Consider the following 11313-nt stretch of genomic DNA (forward strand, 5'->3'; position numbering starts at 1 on the left):
GGTAACAGCTTCACACTACTCTACAAGGGGGCTCCCTCTGGTAAGGGGGAAATCCAAGATTATAAATTATGTTTGGACTGGACATTTTCTCCTCATAAATAAATACCCGGGCAATGCCGGGTTATCAGCACTAGTATAGTAATAATAATAATAATATGACATATTCATAAGTGTTCAAAATTCAGCAATGTCCCTCATTCGTAATTATATCACTACACAACGTTTGGGGAATGACATCACCTGAATATAATGGCAAATGGAATTTATTTGAAGAAGCGGAAAACCCCCCACATTTGTGCCAAGAGAGAAGAGGTTGTTTTTTTTTTCAAAAATTAATTTGAAATTAATTTTCAAATTAATTAATTTCCTAGGAATATCTGGGATTCAGAGCCTCACCTACTCTTGGTGGCATAAAATTAAAATATATTTGTAGACCAGTGGTGGGTTAGGACCGGTACACCGGTATCCTTCCGGTATGGTGCTCTGGAGGGCCCGCCTGCCCACCCGCCCTCCTTACCTGAGCCGAGGTGGTGCAGTGGTTAGAGTGCAGCACTGCAGGCTACTTCAGCTGACTGCTAGTTCGGCAGTTCGGCTGTTCAAATCTCACCGGCTCAGGGTTGATTCAGCCCTCCATCCTTCCGAGGTTGGTAAAATGAGGACCCGGATTGTTGGGGGCAATATGCTGACTCTGTAAATCGCTTAGAGAGGGCTGAAAGCCCTATGAAGCGGTATATAAGTCTAACTGCTATTGCTATTGCTATTGAGCCAATCGGGGCTTTTGTGCATGCACATGAAGCATATGGCACGTGTGTGATGCTCCGCCGAGCAGCCGGAGCATCACAGAGGTACGTACACATGCACATGCTGCGTGCATGCATGTGATGGATGCTGGGCTCCATTGCAGTGTACCAGTTGCAATAGGATCCAGAACCCACCACTGTTGTAGACATGCGCAGAACGATGAACACTTGTTAAAATTTCCCTTATTCAATTTTATTCAATGTTTTAAAAAGAAAACACCAGGAGCTTTGCAACCAGGTGCTGATGCAAGGCAAATTTGTAACATGAGAAAGCAACACTGAGTGCTCGCTTCGGCAACACATATAATAAAATTGGAACGATACAGAGAAGATTAGCATGGCGCCCCGCAAGGATGACACGCAAATTCATGAAACGTTCCATATTTTTGGAGATAAAAATATGGTGGATTATGCAAAATGTTCTCAAAAAAAAGGGATAAAGTTTACCCCTCAGTTATTTTTGTTAGGTATAATTACTGATTGTACAGTTGTAGAGATTAACTTGATTTTGCATTTAATAACCGCAGCAAGACTGTTGGTGGCACAATACTGGAAGAAGGAAGATTTGCCTACGGTTCAAGAATGGACGTTGAAAGTAACAAACCTAGCAGAGATGGCTAAAATATCTGCATATCTCAAGGACCACTCAAACGAGAGATATAAATTGGACTGGGAAAGATGGATTGATTATATTCAAAATAAATACGGGACTAAGAAATTTCAATAGCAATAGCAGTTAGATTTATATACCGCTTCATAGGGCTTTCAGCCCTCTCTAAGCGGTTTACAGAGTCAGCATATCGCCCCCAACAACAATCCGGGTCCTCATTTTACCCACCTCGGAAGGATGGAAGGCTGAGTCAACCCTGAGCCGGTGAGATTTGAACAGCCAAACTGCAGAACTGCAATCAGCTGAAGTAGCCTGCAGTGCTGCATTTAACCACTGCGCCACCTCGGCTCTCTAGCTTATATATAGATGGCTTAAGATTAAAGAAATTAGGAAGGATATAAATTGTTTAGAGTTAGCCTAGCAAGGAGGAGTTAAAGCTCAAGTGAAAGATGGTATCGACTTTTTTTTTTCTTTTTAAGCTTATTTAGGCATGTTTTTGTTAAAGATTTACACCTCGTATTGGTTCTGGGAAGTCGGGGAGGGTTAGGTCTAGGCTGGAGTACTGCAACGTGCTCTACATGGGGCTGCCCTTGAAGAGTATTCGGCGACTTCAGCTTGTCCAGAATGCAGCCGGGCGAGCGATCGTGGGTGCACCTCGATTCACCCACGTAACACCTATCCTCCGCGAGCTGCGCTGGCTACCTGTCGATCTCCGGGTGTGCTTCAAGGTGCTAGTTGTCACCTACAAAGCCCTTCATGGTATTGGATTTGGGTACTTGAGAGACCGCCTCCTGCCAATTACCTCCACTAGACCGATAAGATCCCATAGATTAGGCCTCCTCCGAATTCCATCAGCCGGCCAATGTCGACTGGCGACTACCCGGAGGAGGGCCTTCTCTGTGGCTGCTCCGACCCTCTGGAACGAACTCCCCGTGGAGATTCGAACCCTCACCACCCTCCAGACCTTCCGCGTCGCCCTTAAAGCTTGGCTGTTCCGACAGGCCTGGGACTAAAGACTTCAACCCCACTCGAATGGTATGACTGTTGTGCTTTTTAATGGTGTATGGTCTTCATGTTTGTAACTTGTCTGTTCCCCCCTTCCCTTGAATTGTGAGCCGCCCTGAGTCCCCCAGGGAAAAGGGCGGCATACAAATAAAGTAAAATCTAAAATCTAAATCTAAATCTCGGGGAGGGCAAAAATGCTTCTCCCCCACCGTGGTGCAGGAGGCTGGCTAGGCTACACCCACCGTAGCCATGCCCACCCAGGAACCAGGCAGAGAACCCCTTGCTAAAATTTTTGAAGCCTACCCCTGCCCCGTCTCAGCATTCACAAAAGTGTACAATTCAATATTAGCCTTGTACCTGAAGAAAAATGAATCAACAGATCCAACCATCAAGAGAATCACAATGATATATTAGTTTGGAAGTTTTAGCCGGTATCAGCCTCATAAATTCACCACTTTACCATATTTCTTTGCGGTTAGAAGGGCGTCTCTTCAAACATTAAGAGCGTTTCTGCTCTTTTGTCAGTCGGACATTTCTTGGCTGGCTGATTGAAAGGAGCTTTCAAAATTGGAACGAGCCTATCCATAATGTAATCTCTTTCATGATCACGGACAGCTCTATTAATTAGACTTGTTAGATATGAACGATGATTGTTTGTTCAGCATCATTTCGGGGAAAGTTAAGCCAAGGGGTGATTAAAAACTGGTGAAGATATTACAAATGTTGGTGAGCAAAATACATAGTGCCTATTGCGCTAATTGGATTAATCGCGAACGAGGCGGCTTCTGCAGATTTAATAGATTTCTTGTGTCTTAGGAAACGACCCTGGCTGATTTGTAAGCGGATATCAAGCTTAGCATGACAATGGTTTTTTTCCTCCCTGCTGCTGAACAGGAGTCCATCCTTCCCTTCCCTTCTTTCTGTTTGTTTGTTTTTTTTTAATTCTGAACAAGTCTGGGGGGAAAAAAATCTAGGTATTAAAATATAACTGTCAACCTTTTCATTATCTTCTTATCTTAAAGGACTCCCCAGTTACAGCCCAGGGTTTTAAACTGAATTTGATATGGCATTCAGGCTGTGCAAAATGATGTCAAGGGGAGGAGTAGCTTTTGCTTTCCAACAAAACTTGTGTTTATATGTGCATTAAAATTATCCATAACCCACTCTCTCTCTCTGTCTCTCTGTCTGTCTCTCTGTCTCTCTCCCTCTCTCCCTCCCTCCCTCCCTCCCCCTCCCTCCCTCCCTCTTTGGACAGGCTGTCTGCTGGCAGTAACAAGCAGCTTGGGAACAAGCTGACAGTTTCCCAAGTTCAAAGAAACAGAAAGCTGTCAGTTTTGATTTGAATTCCATGGCCCTTCCATTTGACCTATCCTAATTCATCCTCAAGTGTGCCTGTTTGCTGCTTATTTCCTTTTATACAATTTGCCAGAGCTTCATCACGTGGCAATGTACGGGGGCAAGACTGGAAGCGAGTCCTTGAGAGAGATTCACCCCAATGAATTTCATTTCAATTTTTATTGTTGGAAGAAATCTCCTTCTGGGTTCAGTTCCAAATTGGGGGGGGGGGGAAGACACTGGAAACATGGAGGCTGCTTGGAAAAATGGTTTTAATAGTGGGCAGCATCTCATGGCTTGAACAGAAAAGGGGAATCACATGCTTCCAGATGTTGGGTGAAGAAGTAAAAGAGACCGAGATGCTGGTTTTATGCCCTCTTTGGCCTTCGAACCTGAGCTTGTCTGGTTGTCAGACTCCCATGGGGCCACGAAGAGGCAACTCTGTAGGGTGTCTCGAGTCCAAGTTTGGTTAAGCCTTGCTTCTTCCCAGGTGCCCTGTGGTAAGATGGGTAAAGGACTAATACTATCATGCCTTAATCCCATCACCCTGGAGCCGAAAGGGGGAGGTCTTTGTTATGTAAAATAGACAAGCTCAGGCTTTAATGGCTCATTGACAAAGGTGGGAGTTATTAAAAGTGAGTCTGTTTCCTGGCTAAAAACATGTTTCTCCATTTCTTACCTGCGGAAATTTAATATTCTGCCTTTTCAATATTTCTCAGGATATTTCATTTTTATAGGAGAGGGGTGGGCTTTAACTTCTTACAATCTGAAGGCCTGTGGTTTCTATTGGTTCCAGCCATTCTGATCTAGGAAAAGATGAAATACACAAATCACTTAGGTTGAGTGAAGAGAATGTATCAAGATATACTTCTGTATATGTTGCGGTTTCTTTTGCGTTTTCTTAGTTTCCTGGCTGATTTTTTTTTGTTTTTTTTTAGCATCTGTCACTTCTTTTCAACTTGAATTGGCTAAACAAATAGCAATAGCAATAGCAGTTAGACTTATATACCGCTTCACAGGGCTTTCAGCCCTCTCTAAGCGGTTTACAGAGTCAGCATATCGCCCCCAACAACAATCCGGGTCCTCATTTTACCCACCTCAGAAGGATGGAAGGCTGAGTCAACCCTGAGCCGGTGAGATTTGAACAGCCGAACTGCTGAACTGCAGTCAGCCTGCAGTGCTACATTTAACCACTGCGCCACCTCGACTCATGATGAGTCGAACACAACTTCGCAACTAACAACAACAACAAATGAGGTATCATAAAATCCCTCACCACCTAAAACTGCATCATCTAAGGCCTGAGATGTTCTTCTGCATATACCTTTGGTTTTCCTAATTGCAATGGGTGGCTGTGAACGTTGGACCATAAGAAAGGCTGAGCGTAAAAGAATGGAGGCCTTTGAACTCTGGTGCTGGAGAAGACTCCTGCAAGTCCCTTGGATTGCAAGGCGATCAAACTGGTCAGTCCTACAGGAGATCAACCCTGACTGCTCCTTAGAAGGCCAGATCCTGAAGAGGAAACTCAAATACTTGGGCCACCTAACGAGAAGGAAGGACTCCCTGGAGAAGAGCCTCATGCTGGGAAATATTGAGGGCAAAAGAAGAAGGGGACAACAGAGAATGAGGTGGCTGGATGGAGTCACTGAAGCAGTAGGTGTGAGCTTAAATGGACTTCAGAGGATGGTAGAGGACAGGAAGGCCTGGAGGAATGTTGTCCATGGTGTCATGGTGAGTAGAACACAACTTCGCAACTAACAACAACAACAACAATAACAAGATGTCTTACATCAACGGATCAGATTTAAGCTTCTGAGTTTGGTGACCTCACGTTTTATAGTAAAGAATTATAAGACCAAGTGCCTATGATAGCATAATTATTCTAAGCCCAATGCCATCACTTTCTTTATCATATTTTTTCCTTATTATTCTTCCTTAATAATTCCTTAATAATTTTCCTAATAATATGATCTGTTTCCTTTTGGCATGGTGCTTCCCTAGGTCTAGTGGTTAGGGCTCCAAGCTAGAAAGTGGGAGACAGTGAGTTCAAATCCTGTCTTAACCATGAAAGACATCTGGGTGACTTTGAGCTAGTCAATCATTCTCTCAGGCCAACCCACCTCAGAAAGTTATTGTTGTGGGGAAAAAATAGGAGGAGGAAGACAGGTTGGATATGTTCACTGCCTTGGGTTCTTTGTGAAAATAATAAAGGCAGGATACACATTAATACATTAAAATAAAATTAAGAAAGCTATCTGTGTGTGTGTGTGTGTGTGTGTGTGTGTGTGTGTGTGTGTGTGTAACCTGGAAGCCATCTTTTGCTTTAGGCCTTCCGGCCTGCCACATTTAAAGTCATGGGAAACTGGGCGGGGGGGATTATATAGAGTATGGGAGATATATAGTCAAATTAACATTCCTTTCTCAGAGAGTCAAGGAAGGTCTGCCCTGTACCTGGAGTGGTGTGACTGGGAGGAATCTCCAGTTGGGACGGTGCCTGATTGGACCATATGATGGACATGTGGGTGCTTAGCAAGGACTTGAACTTTCCTTTTGGTGGGGAAAACCTGGAAGCTTTCAGATTCGGGTTTTCCCAGATGTGCCAATAGGACATCTCTAATAAATGGAATTTGGAGGAAACTCAACCCTCGGAATCTTCTTTCGTTGGGGGTGTTATTTGGAAACTTGATCGTGTGATACAAAAATAGTTTTTTTTTTAACTAGATGGTTTTCTTCTGATCCACATATTGATAAAGGTTAAGAGGAATGATTAGTGCAAGATCAAAAGACTAGAAGACCTCCAAGGTCCCTTACAACTCCGCCATTCTATTCTATCCCATTCTATGAGACCGCCTCCTGCCAATTACCTCCTTGCGACCAATTAGATCGCATAGATTAGGCCTCCTCCGAGTTCCATCTGCCAGTCAGTGTCGACTGGCAACCACACGGAGGAGAGCCTTTTCAGTAGTAGCTCCGACCCTTTGGAACGATCTCCCCGTGGAGATTCGTACCCTCACCACCCTCCAGACCTTCCGCACAGCCCTTAAGACCTAGCTAGCCCGCCAGGCCTGGGGATAAAGATAATCTGTCCCCACCCGAATGATGAATGAATGTTGTGTACTATTTTACTCTTATGTATTGTTTTGCGTTTATTGTCTTGTACCCTCCCTTCCCTATTTTATGTAAGCCGCCCTGAGTCCCCTCAGGGAAAAGGGTGGCCTATAAATATTAATACAATCTAAATCTAAATCTAAATCTATTCCATTCCATTCTATTCTATTCAACAACTGGATGTACACAACTGAGCAATTTCTTGTAGCTTCTACCAGCCATACATTTTCATATGCCACTGTATATGAAACTGCAAGAGAGGCAAGTTCACTTTGCTTCTCTCTGATTTCCTTCTCAGGCAAACATAAACAGCCAATCAACTTTTTATTTATTAATGCCTTGCTCCCCTGGGGGAAAATATTGTGACATTGATTTTCTTTCTCTTTTTTTAAAAAAAACAATGAACTGTGCTAATATTTGAAAACATAGTAAGAGTTGAGGGGACTTGATGACTTAAAAAGGAGAAGGCAACAATGAAGGAGATACAATGGAATGTTAATTATCATCCTTTTTATTCCTTTTCTTTTTTAAAAAAATATATAATATTTGGTGACAAGCAACTAACAAATTGAATGCAACCCGCATCCTTAATAATGTATGTTGTGAATCAACCCAAGAGCAAACGACAGCGATTCCAACACAAACAAAGGAAACAACTTATTAGCAAGCCTTGACTTTTGAACAAATTGTTATCTGGTTTGGATCACTGTTCCTGGATGGAAACAAAACAAAAGTAATAATTGGAGGAGGAAAAATAAAGAAAGGTCATAGTCCAAACTCAAACAACTTATTAAAGGTTTCAGTTAAAAAAACAACGCTTGGTAAAATTGCATTCTCTGAAGTAGGGGCTTAAGATAATTTTTCAGTAATATGCAGAGACTTTCACACTATCGACTGTAGCAGTTTTTTTATTTGTTTCTTATTGGGGATTGCCGTTTGAAGAAACTTTAATCTCCAGAACTGGCTTCCCGTGTGCTTCAGTTAGAGAAGACTAAATGATTTGCAGAAGCTCCTTTGATACCGAGACTTTCCTTTAGAAAGTTATCTTTGGGGAACTTTTAATGGCTGGGTGATATTTGGGTGGAAAGAAGAGAGGTAATTTAATATACTCTGCTAAATACATGCAGCTGTACTGTGGGATATAATTGAACAAATATATCTGCTAAAGAGGGCGTACATCAGAGTGGGCTTTTATTAGGAAAGGCACAGATTGCAGTTTTCTCCCTGTCCTTTCCTCCATGTTTTCAGATAATAGGCTATTCCCTAAAACCAGCGTTGTTTTTCCTAGTAAACTCATTATTAGCATTGTATTAAATATTTAAAGAAAGCTAGTTTGGTGTAGTGATTAAGGCATGAAGTAGAAACTGGGAGTGTGGGCGTTCTAATCCTAGATTAGACACAAAACCAGATGGGTGACTTTCGGCCAATCCCTCTTTCTCAGCCACAGGAGAACCACTTTTGACCAATCAGAAACCAAAGGAGAATCCTCCAGGAAGTCTCTTAGAATTAGACACCATTGAACAAACAAATAAATGAGTTCAAGGAATCTGAAGATTGAATCAGAGGGCCCACCTGTCCGCCCACCGTCCTTATCAATATTTGGGGCTCTTCGGGCTTCCACGCACGGAGCATACAGTGCCTGCGCAATGCTCTGCTGAACAGCTGGAGTGTCAGAGACAGTAAGTATGATCTGCACATGTGTGTGTCATCATGAAACACAACAGTATTGGATGGGATTCTGGCAGGAGCCCACCACTGGTCAGGAACCAACACTTTCAGAATATTAAAGAACTCACCCAAGGTGAGCTGCAGTGGGGTGGTGCGGATGAAAAAGGCAGCATGACATGATTGGAGGAAAGCTTTTCCTGCAAGCCAACAGGATGTTGCCTACAGGTTTGAAAGGTGTGTATCAGTGGTGGGATTCAGCCAGTTCGTACCTATTCAGGAGAACTGGTTGTTAACTTTCTAAGCAGTTCGGAGAACCGGTTGTTGGAAGAAATCTCATTTTGTTTTGTTTTTCTCTACTTTACAGGGCTAATCCCGTAAGGAAGGCAGGAAGGAAACATTCGGGTGTTGTTTCTAGCCTAATTTTTATTGTCGTCCTTACAGAAACTGCCTCTCTGGTTAACACTTATTACATTGGAACAGCTGAAGTGAAGTGCCCATCGACGTGAGTGATGTTGTGTCGGCCACGCCCATCCAGTCAAATGATCACTGAGCCCTGCCTACCCAGCTGGTAATTAGGGCAGAGAACCGGTTGTTAAATTCTTTGAATCCCACCACTGGTGTGTCTGTGTGTGTGTGTGTTTGTGTGTATAGCTTGCATTACGGAAAGGCAATGAAAATCTTCATCCCTAAAGATGTCTCTTTGTATTCACTGCTTCCTGAAGAGTTGGCATGTCTGCTTCAAAAAGCTTTGCATGCCTGTCTGTACACACAAAGGAACTGTGTTTCCCCGGCAATAACAGTGCAATTATGCTATTGGCATTAGAAAAATGTGAGCAGCCAGAGAAAGCATTCAAATAGCTAATTTCTTGAAGATGCAGCTGCTTTAACAATCCACAAAAGAGCACTTCGGTTTAAATGCTTTGTAAGCCCTACTCATTATTTCCACATGAAGAGAGGCTGTTATTATAACCGCTCAATGGATGAAAAATAAAAGCCTTTGAGTTGGGGTTATTTTTAACAGAAGATGTATGTATCAATGAAATTGTTCTAAACGGGATGTGAGATTCTCCTTCTGATTTCTCTTACAAGGCCTGCAGATTCAATTGCTTTCCAAACTTCAGTAATATCAATTACATCAAAAGGAAGGAGATCAAAAGGGATTTTTTTTCCATGAGAAACTCCACCCTCAACCAGAAACTTATTGAAGCTGCAGAGCAATAAAGGCATGAGAAGAGAAAACAAGACCAACCCACTTTACCCCTTTGAAATAATAAAATACTCTAAAAAACCCCATTTGGAATGAAATTAGGAAAAGCTTTCATGTACCACGGAAATGAGGTAGAAAAACTTAGGTTTCTTTCTCAGGTATAAGGAAACTAGGCCAAAGATAGATAGAAAGATGATTGATAGATAGATAGATAGATAGATAGATAGATAGATAGATAGATAGATAGATAGATAGATAGATAATTTGTGGATAATAAATAAAGGGAGACTAGTATAGATCTATTTCAAGCTATTTAGCTCTCCTCAGCTAGCCATACCCTTACTGGGATCCAAACCTGGGCTGTTTTTACATATTAGGCAGTTACATAACACTTAATCATTTCCTTGGCTCAGCTGATAAGGGGGGAGAGCTTGTGGCTTAGAGGTTAATGTAACTGCCTAATATGTAAAAACAGCCCAGGCTTGAGGGTATGGCTCAAGTAAGGGTATGGCTAGCTGGTGAGAGATAATAGCTTGAAACAGATCTATACTAGTCTCCCTTTATTTAGTTATCAGCACAAATGTAATACCAAAATGGTTTTCTGCCTGGAAGGCTCCTAGGGTGGAGATGAAAGGCAAAAGGGAAGCAGTATGCTCCCTCCCATATTTGGGCATACCAGGTGCTTTGACAGAACATTTTAGGTAGGTAGGTAGGTAGGTAGGTAGGTAGGTAGGTAGGTAGGTAGGTAGATAGATAGATAGATAGATAGATAGATAGATAGATAGATGATAGATAGATAGATAGATAGATAGATAGATAGATAGATAGATAGATAGATAGATAGATGATAGATGATAGATAGATAGATAGATAGATAGATAGATAGATAGATAGATAGATAGATAGATAGATGGATAGATAGATATACAGCTACAGCTAGATATAGATAGATTATAGATATATAAAGATTAGAATTGAGGCCTTTGAACTCTGGTGCTGGAGAAGACTCCTGAGAGTCCCTTGGACTGCAAGGCGATCCAACCGGTCAGTCCTAGAGGAGATCAACCCTGACTGCTCTTTAGAAGGCCAGATCCTGAACAGGAAACTCTTTGGCCACCTAATGAGAAGGAAGGACTCCCTGGAGAAGAGCCTCGTGCTGGGAAAGATTGAGGGCAAAAGAAGAAGGGGACGACAGAGAATGAGGTGGCTGGATGAAGTCACTGAACCAGTTAGTGTGAGCTTAAATGGACTCTGGGGGTTGACTTCCCAACTAACCACAGGAATGTATCCTGGACAATAGTTGACTCCATAATTAAACCAATGCATTTCACCAATTCTATCACCATGCCTTTGGGGTTTTACATGTTCTTTATACAGATGCAAATGTTGCATTCTGCACAAACACTTTATAGCAATAAAGTAATTACTTTTCAGAAATGATTCATTGCATTGGGCAAAATGCTAATTTCTCTGCCGGTGGATATACCGATAGCTGGCAAAGACATTGAGATTCACAATGAAGGGCTGGGCACCTTTAAATGTCATCTGAGTAATTTGAAACACTGAGCAGGGTGTTACAT

At 42.3% G+C, this 11313-nt stretch overlaps 1 non-coding gene across 1 annotated transcript; it reads left to right on the forward strand.

Moving 5' to 3' along the window:
* Nucleotides 1-1082: 1082 nt before the first annotated feature.
* On the forward strand, nt 1083-1188 carry LOC116515143. Its single transcript, XR_004256199.1, has one exon. It is a non-coding gene; the product is annotated as a U6 spliceosomal RNA (small nuclear RNA).
* The last annotated feature ends 10125 nt before the right edge of the window (nt 1189-11313 follow it).

This window comes from Thamnophis elegans, chromosome 11 (genome assembly GCF_009769535.1).
Source record: "Thamnophis elegans isolate rThaEle1 chromosome 11, rThaEle1.pri, whole genome shotgun sequence".
NCBI lineage: Eukaryota > Metazoa > Chordata > Lepidosauria > Squamata > Colubridae > Thamnophis > Thamnophis elegans.